An 11,729-nucleotide genomic window follows, 5' to 3' on the forward strand; every position below is an offset into this window, starting at 1 on the left:
GAGAGACAGTGTCGAAGGCCTTCCGAAAGTCCAGAAAGACTACGTCCACTGCTACCCCTGCATCTAAGGTTTTGGTGATCTGGTCATAGAAGGCCACCAGGTTGGTCTGACAGGACCTGCCTCTAATGAACCCGTGTTGATTGCCCCTAAGCATAATCTCCCCTGGTGGTCCCTCATCGATATGCGCCAGAATAATTCTCTCAAAAAGCTTGCCCAGGATTGAGGTAAGATTAACTTGCCTATAGGTCCTCCTTCCTCCCCTTTTTGAAAATGGGAACCACACTGGCCCTCTTCCAGTCCTCTGGCACCACACCAGAGCACCACGAGTGCTCGTACAGCCGTGCCAGGGCTCCTGCAATGACTTCAGCCAATTCCCTCAGTACTCTAGGGTGGAGATAGTCCGGACCAGCTGATTTGAATACATCCAGTCCTTCCAGAAGTTCCCTAACCATTTCCTCACTAACCCTTGGCCTAGGTGCACCTCCCCTGGGATCTAAGTGGGGCTCAGAGGGGGGGTGACTGTTCCGGTCCCTGCTCAGAAAATGGAAGCAAAATGATACACATCACTTGTGTGCACTCTCTTACATGCTGTGTAGATTTTGAAATGTACTGTCAAACTGCAATTACTTTATGGTCATTATTTCCATGGCCTATCACTGTTCTGGCTTCTCTCCTCTGACCTGAAGAATGTCTTGTATTTGATACCTCTATCCCAACTCTGCAGTTGGTCCAATAAAACATATCACGCAAGGAAATCCTTGCCTCTGTAGTCACCAAATATTTTGTGAAACAAGGAAACTTGCCCGAAAGGGCACTTACATACATGCAGGGAGGCATCTCTGTTGCGCTGTAAATCCAGTGCGTTGGAGCAGACTCGATTAATCGAGTCAAGCAGCCTCCAGCATTATGTGCGTCAGCATCCCTATGTTGAAAAATGGCGGCACGGTGCTTTGAACTGCAGCTTGAACAATGTGATGTTTGAAAACTCTTTTAGTATTAGGCAGTAACAGCTACAAAAATCCCTTTTCATCTAACCCCAACAGTTCCTCTGATTTAAAAAAAAAAAAGTAAGGGAAAATGCAGTCCTGGTACTCCCAACAGGATGACTAGACATTCAACCTGAATTTATGATTGAGGGACAATCTGGTATGGTTTCTCACAAAATACCACTCTGCAATCTCACTGACTACTAGAAACTATGGATAAGGAATTATGAATAACTGAACAGCCAGAGCCTTCATCTCTAAGATTAACTGAGAGCAAATCTCCTGCAAGTTCCACCCATGTACCAAATTAATTCGGCAAAAATGTGGGACGTCTGCTCCCAGGCATTCACTCCTCAACTTTAAAATTCCCTTCCCCTTGAGTCCCCTTTAGAGCCTGACCAAGGGCATCTTTGAAAACCATTGTAAAATCTTACTTGTACAGGCTTTTAGCAGGCAGTGTTCAGTTTGGGTATATTGTCTGGGGACTTATTTTAATATTTTATCACTTTTTATAAATAATCCTTTGTTTACTGTAGGATGTCCCGAGTCTTTTCTTTTTTTTAAATAAACAGACTATAAATATTGGTTTATAGTTTTTTGCCCCTAAATTTTCTACTGGATTTTTCCAACAATTATATTGCATTATATACTGCACAGTTTTTCTTCCCCTCTGAAAACTTATGTTTTACATTATATTTATATTTAATCACTGTCAGGACACTGAAATAGCAGCATCTTAAACATGCTCCTGTATGAGTCAGAGTCATGGAAGAAGAGAAGCCATCTCTTTAAAGAATGTTAAACTGCTTTTAGCACAGATGCCTGACTAAATATTCAAAGTTTTCCAATAGATCTTCCAACAGCACAATAACCAATAGCTACACAAACAGTACAGACAAGAAGGTGGACTTTGGCTACATTCTGGGAATACTAGAAAGTTATTTTAAATTAGCTCCATTTTGGGGAAGGAAAAAAAAGGAGGAAAAATCAACCCCAAGGAACTCTTTATAGCACACTGTGGTCTAAATCAATTTGACAAGTTAGAATCTGAGCAATTAAAGGAATAGGCCCCAAATAGGACTGGCTGGCAAAAGCTGACTTCTACTTTATGCACTTGATGTTAAGAAGTGGGTTGGAAAGACACTGAAGTAATAGCTAAAACTATTTTTAAAAACTTAATAAAGCATATATTTGCATGCTGCATTCTGAACAAAGCCTTTGTTTCAACTCAACTTGTCTCTCTCAAGTGTACTCCATACCTGAAGGAAGTATATTATTCTGTCAAAATATTTTTTTGAAATATTCATTTTTAAAGAAATACAATTAACAAAAATAATGGTGGTTTAATTAGAGGCAAGGATTTTTGTAGGTGATATTTTTATTTGACCAACTGCATGGTTGGGATAGACTTACACAAGCATTCAAAAAAGTGCGCAAGTCCATCCCAACAAAGCAGATCGTCCAATAATAGGTATTACCCACAATAATCCTTGCATCTTAAATTTCCTGGACCTTCGTGGCTACAATATCACTTCAGCTTTACCAAAATATATGGTTTAATTTCATAATAAGAAAATACAACTTACAGTCACAGAAGCATTAAAAGATATTCAAATTACCAGTCAATGATTCATTTATCAGGTGCTATAGCATACTTTTAGACTCTGATATGCATCCTATAACAGAACCAACATTTAAGCAGAGTTGATGCAATCATGTTTTTCTGACATCTAGTTAAACAGGGTTTGTTTCTGTGGTTTTTTTAACATATACCATGCAATGAATGCCGTGTTTCAATTCTATCAGATGAACTGTGAACATTACGTTAGGTATCCTAGCCCCATCATCATTAGCAGTATTTTTCTTGAGATTAGACTTGAGTAGTTCAAATAAGTTAAGTCAAAGTGGATCCTTCCGCATGTAATATTTACAGACGATACATTACATGTTCTAAATTATACAAGGAGATAACTATAAAACTTGAGAATTAATCCTTTGCCAGTAAACTAATGTACACCATGAAACCCAGTTTTCACTATCCATTTTCACTGCCTTGAGTAAAATGACAAAAACAGCACAATGCAAACCTATGTCTTGTATCATGCTATACGATTAGTACTTCGTTGCTACAGTCAAGATGATTAAGCTGGGGAAGGTCCCTCTCATTTTTGTACATGGAGATCAGATCCTGAGCTGCGGCAATATCATAGAAAGCAAACCCTTTCTTCACCCCAGAGACTAAAGGAAATTATAGTGGTAAATAATAACATAACTGCAGTTGTGTCCATATTAAACAAATCTTTCACCTGCTGATGGACCTGATAATTCACAATTAGCAATTCTGAATAGAGCCATTAGCAGACACTTTTATGAGGCCTCTGGACATTACCTTTCAGATTATGGATTAAGAAGAAATAAAGATATTCATTCTTTTTGGTAAAACAAAATAAGTTTCACTATGTAATGATATATATGGTAGATTAAAAATGGCTGCTAGTTATTTTTTGGATAACTTACTTTGTTTATTCAGTTATGACATTGTAGGAGCATGAAACAGCTGTTTAAACATACTACTTACATTTAAAGTATTATATAAATGATTTTAATAAAAGAACCAAAGTGAGTATTAATCCATAAGACTACACAAATATAGAACACCGGGATTATATCTACCTTAGCTATTACTTGCTGTAGTGCTTTAATAGGAACAGAAACCCACAGTTTTTATAAGTAAATCTAGTCTAGCAGCTCAGGACACATACTTCCAAGCAGGCTTTGAATTACACTTTGAATTTTGGGGCGGTCTGCAAAAAAAAATTGGGCTGCACATCACGATGCCCTAGTAAGAAAAATCAGAGCCCTCCGCCCCACGTTATGATTTTCAAATCTTACAAGGCGGCTCTTGGATATTGCCGGGGTGGCGGGTAGCCTCCCAAATTTCCCCTGTAATTCAAACCCTGCTTCCAAGTTAGGTCCTGGCCTTTTTTTCTTTTTAAACTGGCTTTTACAAATTTGTGTTCTATTTATTGCGGTTTACAAAAAGTATAAACAGTGCACCAGATTTCTGAAACTATTTTACCACTTGACTTAGGTTACAGCTCTCTTGGGTTCTTGTTTTGTCTCTAATCTCATACTCTATTGGGAAAAGACTATTGGCTGTCCTTGAAAGAGTGGTTAAATATTCACTTTTGGCTTAGGACTTCTGACCCGAAGGTAAAGCTTCTAGCTTTGTCATACATCCCAGAAATGGCAACATTCTTTCTGTATAAAGAAAAAGATTTTTCTTCTTGTTCTTGTTCAATTATAGTGTGTATATTCTATTTTTCTTAATAAATTATCATGGAAAACTAAGAAAAAGATACATATTTAAAGCAATAAACTTCTGAATTTGAGCCATGTTCTCTCAGCCATGCCTTGCTCTCCTCACTCACAAAATTTTCTATCATTAGCCTTAGTTCAGTATTGTCACTCTTACCTACTCCCTGTACACAACCCAGGACCTGCAGGTCCTACTTCAAGATCAGATCAACTAAATCCCAGGACTGAAGCCTGCTGACTTCAGGTACCGTAAGTGTAAGGTGGGATGAAGGGTGGGGCACAAGCCCCAGGCACCAACATAGTAACTGCAGCAGTGGCAGCTGACATACTACTGCTGTTTCAGCAGCAGCCAGATGCATGGCTTTTGAGCTACTGCTGTAGAAGCAATAATTGGGTCAAGCAGACCATGCTATAGCAATAGCTGAGACTCCCAGAGCAGTCCCTGGAGACAGTAAGGCTCCCTCCCCTTCCCCTGGCTCAGGGTAAACCCTGCTAGTTAACCTGCTTCCTGGTACTGCCATCTTTGTTTTCCTCTTACCACTCCGACGCCTAACTGTCTGTTACTACAATCCTTGTTTTTACATAAACTGCTGCCATAACACTTGTGTCCCTCCATGTTCCCCAACATCCATACACACTTCAATCTCACCCTACTGCTTTCAACTTAGTTTCCCATTGCAGGCACTATTTTTTGTTCTTTTACCTCTGGTCAATGACCCTATCCCCTTGACATACAATGCCACAACTTCCTTTAAGTCATTTCACAGTAACACTTCAATATTTTGCCTCAGTGCTACTCCTCTTCAGCCTTCTGTCCCCTCCCTACTTCAGGTCTCAAGTTGTGACTTTACCCCTTGCACCCTTAGCTTGAATCTGCCTTCTCAGCCATCTTTTTCCCTACTCCCACAGGGATGCCCATCCACTCGTAGATCATTTCCTTCATCCGTCATTTGTTCTAATCTTCTCTCTTGGTCCCCCCAGTATCTGAACAGCTGCATTCTTCACACCATCTGCAACCTCCTGCATGATTCATTAACAAACACAACAGACCATGATTATTCACAATTTGAAAAGCTACAGTGGAACTTACATCGGTTTTTGGAAAGGATTCAACAAGAGCAAATTCTCCTTCTTAACAGAAGACAGTACTGTGCATTTCTTGCGGTTTTATACTACTGGTAAACTGCATCCTTTTGCATAATGAAACAAGAACAACACACTTGATATCTTAAATTCCGTTTAGTAGAGATGGATTACACACAATTAAAGACAATCCTTCAGAAAAGCACTAGCCCTTCTGCCTGTTTATTCTGGCATTTCTTTTCAAAATGAGAAGGAACAATCCTGATCCCACAGCCATCATTCTCTTACACCAGTGAAGAATTTCTACAAGGTGAAGAAGAGCACATAAAAGGTTTGCTTTTACTGTACCGCTAGTTTAATTAATTTATTTTATCATTTTTCTGTAGGTAAACAGGCCCTGGTTACTAGGTTCTATTATGTTTAATAAATATAACTTTGAAAGTATTGAGCTTTAAATGGGGTTTAATGAGATCCCCAGCTGACTCCTACTTGAGAGGCTACTAGAAATTATCTTGTTAGTAGTAATGCAGCAGTTTACCTTCTTGAGAAAGCTACCGGGGCTCAGCTTGAGTTGGGCTCGTAGATGTTCAGAGCAACTGAAAGGGAGATTACTTAGGCTTGCTATGGACAAGACTTCTTCTGCAGTGCTACAAAGGATCTGGGCATTTTGTAGAACTACAGACATATACAGTGCTATGGAGACATATAGGCATTCTAGTCCCCTGGTTGGGGAGTTTCTGTTACCTCAAAGGTAAGCTGTTTGGCCAGAGGGCAATAAGATGTACTATCTTGGGTTTTTCTACCCCTAAAGAGTCTGATCACTGCCTTGTCCTCTGCCAGGGAAAGGGAGAGGCAGTCAGTGATCAGCTTGCAGCTGCTGAAAAGCACCAGATCCAAAGAGTGTCAGGGTGAAGAGAACTACTCTCCTCCCCCCCACCCCAAATGCTGCTGTCCAGTATTCAAACATTACATTATATATAAACATGTTGAATGAGCTTTAGTGAAAGTGCCCCCACCACCATTTTTCAGTGCAGGGATACTGATATACGTGATGCTAGAATCTGCTGGAGTGTAGTAATTACCACGCTCAAGCAGACTCAATTAATCAAGCCTGCTCTGACATGCTGTAATTACTTGTTTTCTTCAGCAGGCTGCTAGTTTCATAATTTTCACATTAATAAAGTTTCTAAGAACAACTTTAGATAGTTAATTTAACATTTTGTTTAAACAGTTTAATTTAACATGAAAAGTGAAATTTCATTAGATGTATATATTCATAGGCCACAAATATTATTTGCACTGATGTAATACTTAGATCTAGACTTTGTTTTAGGCACCATATTTGCATACACAATGAAAAGATGGCCCCTAATCATATAGTATTAATCATTTTTAAATGATAAATTCCTGTTTCCAAACCAAACAGTTTACAACTGATGCTCTTATTCCCCAAGCAGTCTTACTTGCATTAATGGGATCACTCAGGAGAATTTTGGCTTACCAAGGTGAGTAAAGTGATTTGCAAACTGACCTAGGCAAAAATTCCAGGGCTATACAGTTTGTACTGTCCTCACTTCTGGGAAGTGGCATCTGACCACATAAGCATTTTGAAAGGCATTCTATATTGTTAGCATTTTCACAGGCATGAAGCAATTTTAATTCAGAATCAACAACTTAAGTATAAGCATGGACTATTTATATAGTCCACTTTTCATCTTTTGACCTCCAAGTTGTGGAATGTCAAAAACTTTTTTTTTTCTATGTCATTTATGCTACCATTTAAGAAACACAAAAGTCACATAACAAAAATAAGCCATACCTATGTCTGTTATCAAAGACAAGCCTTAAAATTCCTTCTTAACATTCTGTTCTATTATTAGGCTGCCCAGTTTTACAATTTGTATTAAAACTACGTACAAGAGAACCCCTAAGCTAAACAGACAAGTGGTATTTCCAAAGGGATGGTAGCTTTAAAAAAAAAAAAAAAGAAAAAAAAAAGAGGTATATAGCAAATATAACTCCTTTAAAACAAATACTGTTACGTAAACAGAAACTATTAACATTTGTATGAAGAAACTGAACCAGGTTTGACAACACTTCAGGGCCTCACACTACAAACTACTCTGCACCCATCTTTTTTCTAAATGTAGACAAAAATAAATCACATTTTTTCAAAATATGATGATGATCTAAGGCCTGATTCTGCAAGGTAAAATAGGCTCAGCATTGTGCAAGATCACACCAGAGTTGTTAAAAAAAAAAGAAATTTTAGAGGCTTAGTTCTATAAAGTGACAAGTGCCATCCTCATCAAGAATTAAGAAACAATCAGAATTCTGCAGAATAAAGCCTTTATATAACTTCTACCCAGGAAGATAAATAACTGCATAGCAACAGGCATAGCAAGACTGAAAAAAATATTTACATTTATTCTCCTCCTTTGAGTTAGCCATTGTTACTTTTCACCCTTCAAATTGTTGTTTGTACTACTGGTTCAAAGTTCTTCCCTTTTTCACTGATTTCATAAACTGCTCCATAGAGAAATTATCACTCAATTGTTTTCTTTTTCAGCCATTCAAAGAACAATCCCAAGATAATTCTTGTATTTTACTCACCACTTAGAGCAACTTGTTGGAAGCCTGAAACAGAAATCGGTTTCCATAATTTGTTTCCCTTCCATCTCACACGTGCACAGGGGTTTGTTATCGTAGAGGGCCTCATAGATGCTGAGTTGCTGGCATTTTTTCTTTAAAAAAAAAAGTTAAAATAAATAAAAATCAGAATGGTAGAGCTGTGGGGCCTGCTTGTTTGAAAATCTCAAATTTCAAAGAATCATTTAAGCACAGAGCAGCAGCTGTAGTTGTTCTTCTACAATAACTCATGTTAAGAATCCCTTTAAAAGTGTCTACATCTTTTCATCAAACATCAACTGCAAACTATCTATGCAAACAAAGATCTAAGGTAAATCTTTTGAATGATTTTTCACATTACTGCAGAACTCAGATACATTTAACCTGTTTACTAGCTGAAACATGCCTATTTTTGGCTAATATTTCTCAATAGCTGCCATATTTAGACCCCAATGATTTACACAGTGGTGTGATCTCTTGCACTTGGGTTAAGACTGCTGTAATATTCGATGTATTTTTAAAGTCACAGCTTCTGGACACCAGTAATTATATATGAATCTCAATTTTCATAAGAGAAAGTTATTGAACCATCAGGGTTACAGGGAAAAAGAGTAAAGAGCTATATTAAAGTATTTTTTACTTTGAGTGCTTATGGTATAAAGAGACTCTTCACCCCCTTTTCTGTTTTTCTTTGGCAAACCTCATATATTGGGCCAATCTTATTTTTGGATACTTGGGGTCAACATATAGCATATACATGTGCTTATCTTTACACGAGACTATTCAGGCACACAATACTTTGACACCTGTGACTGTCAAGTCTCAGTATCATCTTGGCTGTCCTCTTGTATTGTAAAGCAATAAACACCTCCTTGGTGAAAGCCAGGGTATTCTAATAGTCAGGTATTACAAACCAAAATGCTTTTACTAGCACAAAACAATTTCCTTCAACACTAAAAGTCGCATGTAATCATTCTAGGAGCTTGTCTACATTTTTGATAGTATAAATGCACACACAAACCCAACCCGTGTAAAGATGCCGATGTAATATTACTATGGACTACTAGTTACACCTCAAAAGGTAGGGATTTTATGTTACATGCACCTTATAATGCCAGGATTTTTTTTAAAGCATGCCTTCACAAAAGAGTAAATAATGGCTTAATTAAATCTACTCTTTTACACACCCAACCTAAAAGGGAAAATTCAGCCTATAAAGGCGACTTACAAAACTGTTTTAAGATGAAACTTTAAAATGTTCAAGCTCCCAAGTTCCACAGAAAGCTTCTGGAAATACTCTGCACATACGCTACATTTTTAATACAAAATATTTGAAACCCAATTCTTACACAGCAGGATTCTCCATCTTCCCTTGCAACAGATATTTCATTTTCAAAGAAAACAGACCCTTGAACTCAAGTCTCAGCATGTAAGGGAAGGAGAGATACCAACTGAAAAGTGTATCTGCTACTTTGAGGACATTGGTTTCTTGTAGGATTGCCTGGCACCCCACAGCAACACTGAGTCACTGTAACCCAGCTTCTTCTGGAAGGTGAATATGGTTTCCTCCTAGGCTGCCTAGTACTCCACTGGAAAGTAGTATTTTGCATTTATGACGCCTATCTGCTATATGATTCTTGGCACTGCTCAACTCACCCAGAAAAATATTAAAAACATAGACTATGAAAACAGAAGTGAATGACAACTACTCCATGCCCCACACATAACCGTTTGAAGGGCACTGTATCTTTCTGAGTGGTGAGTAGGGAAGAAGAGGACTTTTTTTTTGGATGTCAAATGTTCCCTGCCCTACATGGGGAGAGAGAGAAAGCAAGCATGCTGCCTATGCAGTGCTCTCAAACTCTGCTAAGAGAGCAAGGTCAGCTTTAGACTCTCTTCCTCATAAAAACAGTGTACTGCGAGTGCTACTTGAGGTGTACAAACTACATAGCTGTAAAAAAGTCACTAGCAGCTAATGACTATTTGGTGGATCATACAAAATAAGCAACCGATGAACTTGCTGTACGGTTCCTAGTGGACAGTGATCATATCACAGAAGCCACGATTGACACCATTGTTGGCTGTCGCAGTAGGATACCATCATGGGTGCCTGGTGCCTCTGGTACACCGGCCAGCGACTGGAGGCGGGGCTGCCCGCCAGCTAAAAAGGAAGCGCAGTCTGCCAGGGGGGGTGCACTGGCACTCTCAGGGGGTGCACATACATCTCCTACACGTCACCCCTGGACACCATCCTGCTCAAGGTTGAGGAGCTGCTATGGATAGTTACAGAGGAAGCTTGCAGGGCAATTTATCAGTACTGTATGGGGCTGGTAGATTCCAGGGCCAGGTACAAACATTACCCTTTTACCAGTATAAGTGATCAGAAACTGGTCTATACCTGTAACAGAATAGAAGTTCAGTGCACACAGACAGGTTTAAAAGTGACAGAACCCTATCTAAAATTTGCCCCCCCCCCCGCTAAAAGGCAAATGTGTGTTCTGTTAGCTACCAATCTAAACTAGGCCACTTACAGAAAACCACGCAGCTTAGATCGATTCTGCCTCAGGCATTTTGAATGTCTGTACCTAGCCTAGAGGGACAAGATTTTGTTACTAACAAGAATGATGAAGAGTCAGCACAGACACACGTTCTATAAGATAACACCTAGAACAGACAACTTTATACACTTCACATAGACAGGGCTTCAAGAACATGGGGTGTCTTGGGAGTCCCGCCATCCCTACTCCAGGTTCAATCTAAAAAATCCCATCTTCACGCCCTTCCAACTAAGCTTTCTAGCAGCACCTTGTGCTTGGGTAACTGGACCAATTGGGGTAAGCAGATAAAACGACTCCAAAGCGAAAAATCTCAGGTGCCTGAATGTTCCCTTGCACCAAGCAAGTTGCTTCGGGTAGATGTGGTATCTTTTATGAGACTTGACTAGTTGGAGAACCTGTTATTTGCAAGCGTTCAGGTACAAACCAACTATTTTTCCAACTATTTAGTTGATTTAATAAAAGACATCAGATTTACCCAAAGAACCTTGTCTGCCCATGTCCTTAGACCAACTCGGCTACAACCAACACCCCTTACACCAAAGCGACTCAACCTTTAAAGACTTGAGGCAACCCTGGAACAGGCTCGCAGCACCTGCGAACACCCCAGCTCTTAGTGTTCACTCTTTTTTTGACAAGAGAAAAACTTCAGAGTGCTTTTTCTGCTGAGAAGAGCCCAGAAAGACTGCAGATGTGAATTTCCATTAGAAACCTCAGGGTTTACCTTGTGGACAACAGTGGCCAAACGCAGCAGTGGTGTGAGCCTGGCGTAGCACCCGCCTGAACAGCTCTTGAGGCACCCCCAGGGTACCAAAGCTTTCTCCCTGGTTGATGCTTGCCACCTTAGGCTTATACAGCCTGCCCTGCAGGGGCAGCCATCAACTGGTTCTTCCTGTCTAGCCACCAGCCCTGCAGGAAACCTGGGGCTCCCCTGGCAGCTGCGGTTGCATGCGTGGGGGCAGGATGCCACTTTCCTGACACTGCTGGCTCAGCCCAATCACAAGGCTACCACGGTCGCAGGCTCTGGGACACTGACGCACACACACACAGTGACAAGGACACGGGGTGACAAGGCATCCACACCCCCGCCTCCACACAGATTAACCCCTTCGCGCCCGCGACGGATCACCACCGCCCCGCCACGCACCTGTGTCCCGAG

The 11,729-nt window shown here is 40.0% G+C and overlaps 1 protein-coding gene across 1 annotated transcript in view; it reads right to left on the reverse strand.

Moving 5' to 3' along the window:
* The window catches only part of PPARA (peroxisome proliferator activated receptor alpha), a 63,017-nt gene extending 51,288 nt beyond the window's left edge, over positions 1-11,729 (reverse strand). The window contains exons 1-2 of the mRNA XM_019544282.1: positions 11,718-11,729; positions 8,001-8,131 (exon numbers count right to left, since the gene is read on the reverse strand). The gene's annotated coding sequence lies outside the window, so the exon portion shown is untranslated. The remainder of the gene's footprint in view (positions 1-8,000; positions 8,132-11,717) is intronic.

The sequence above is a fragment of the Crocodylus porosus genome, unplaced genomic scaffold (genome assembly GCF_001723895.1).
Source record: "Crocodylus porosus isolate Cpor-Errol unplaced genomic scaffold, CroPor_comp1, whole genome shotgun sequence".
NCBI lineage: Eukaryota > Metazoa > Chordata > Crocodylia > Crocodylidae > Crocodylus > Crocodylus porosus.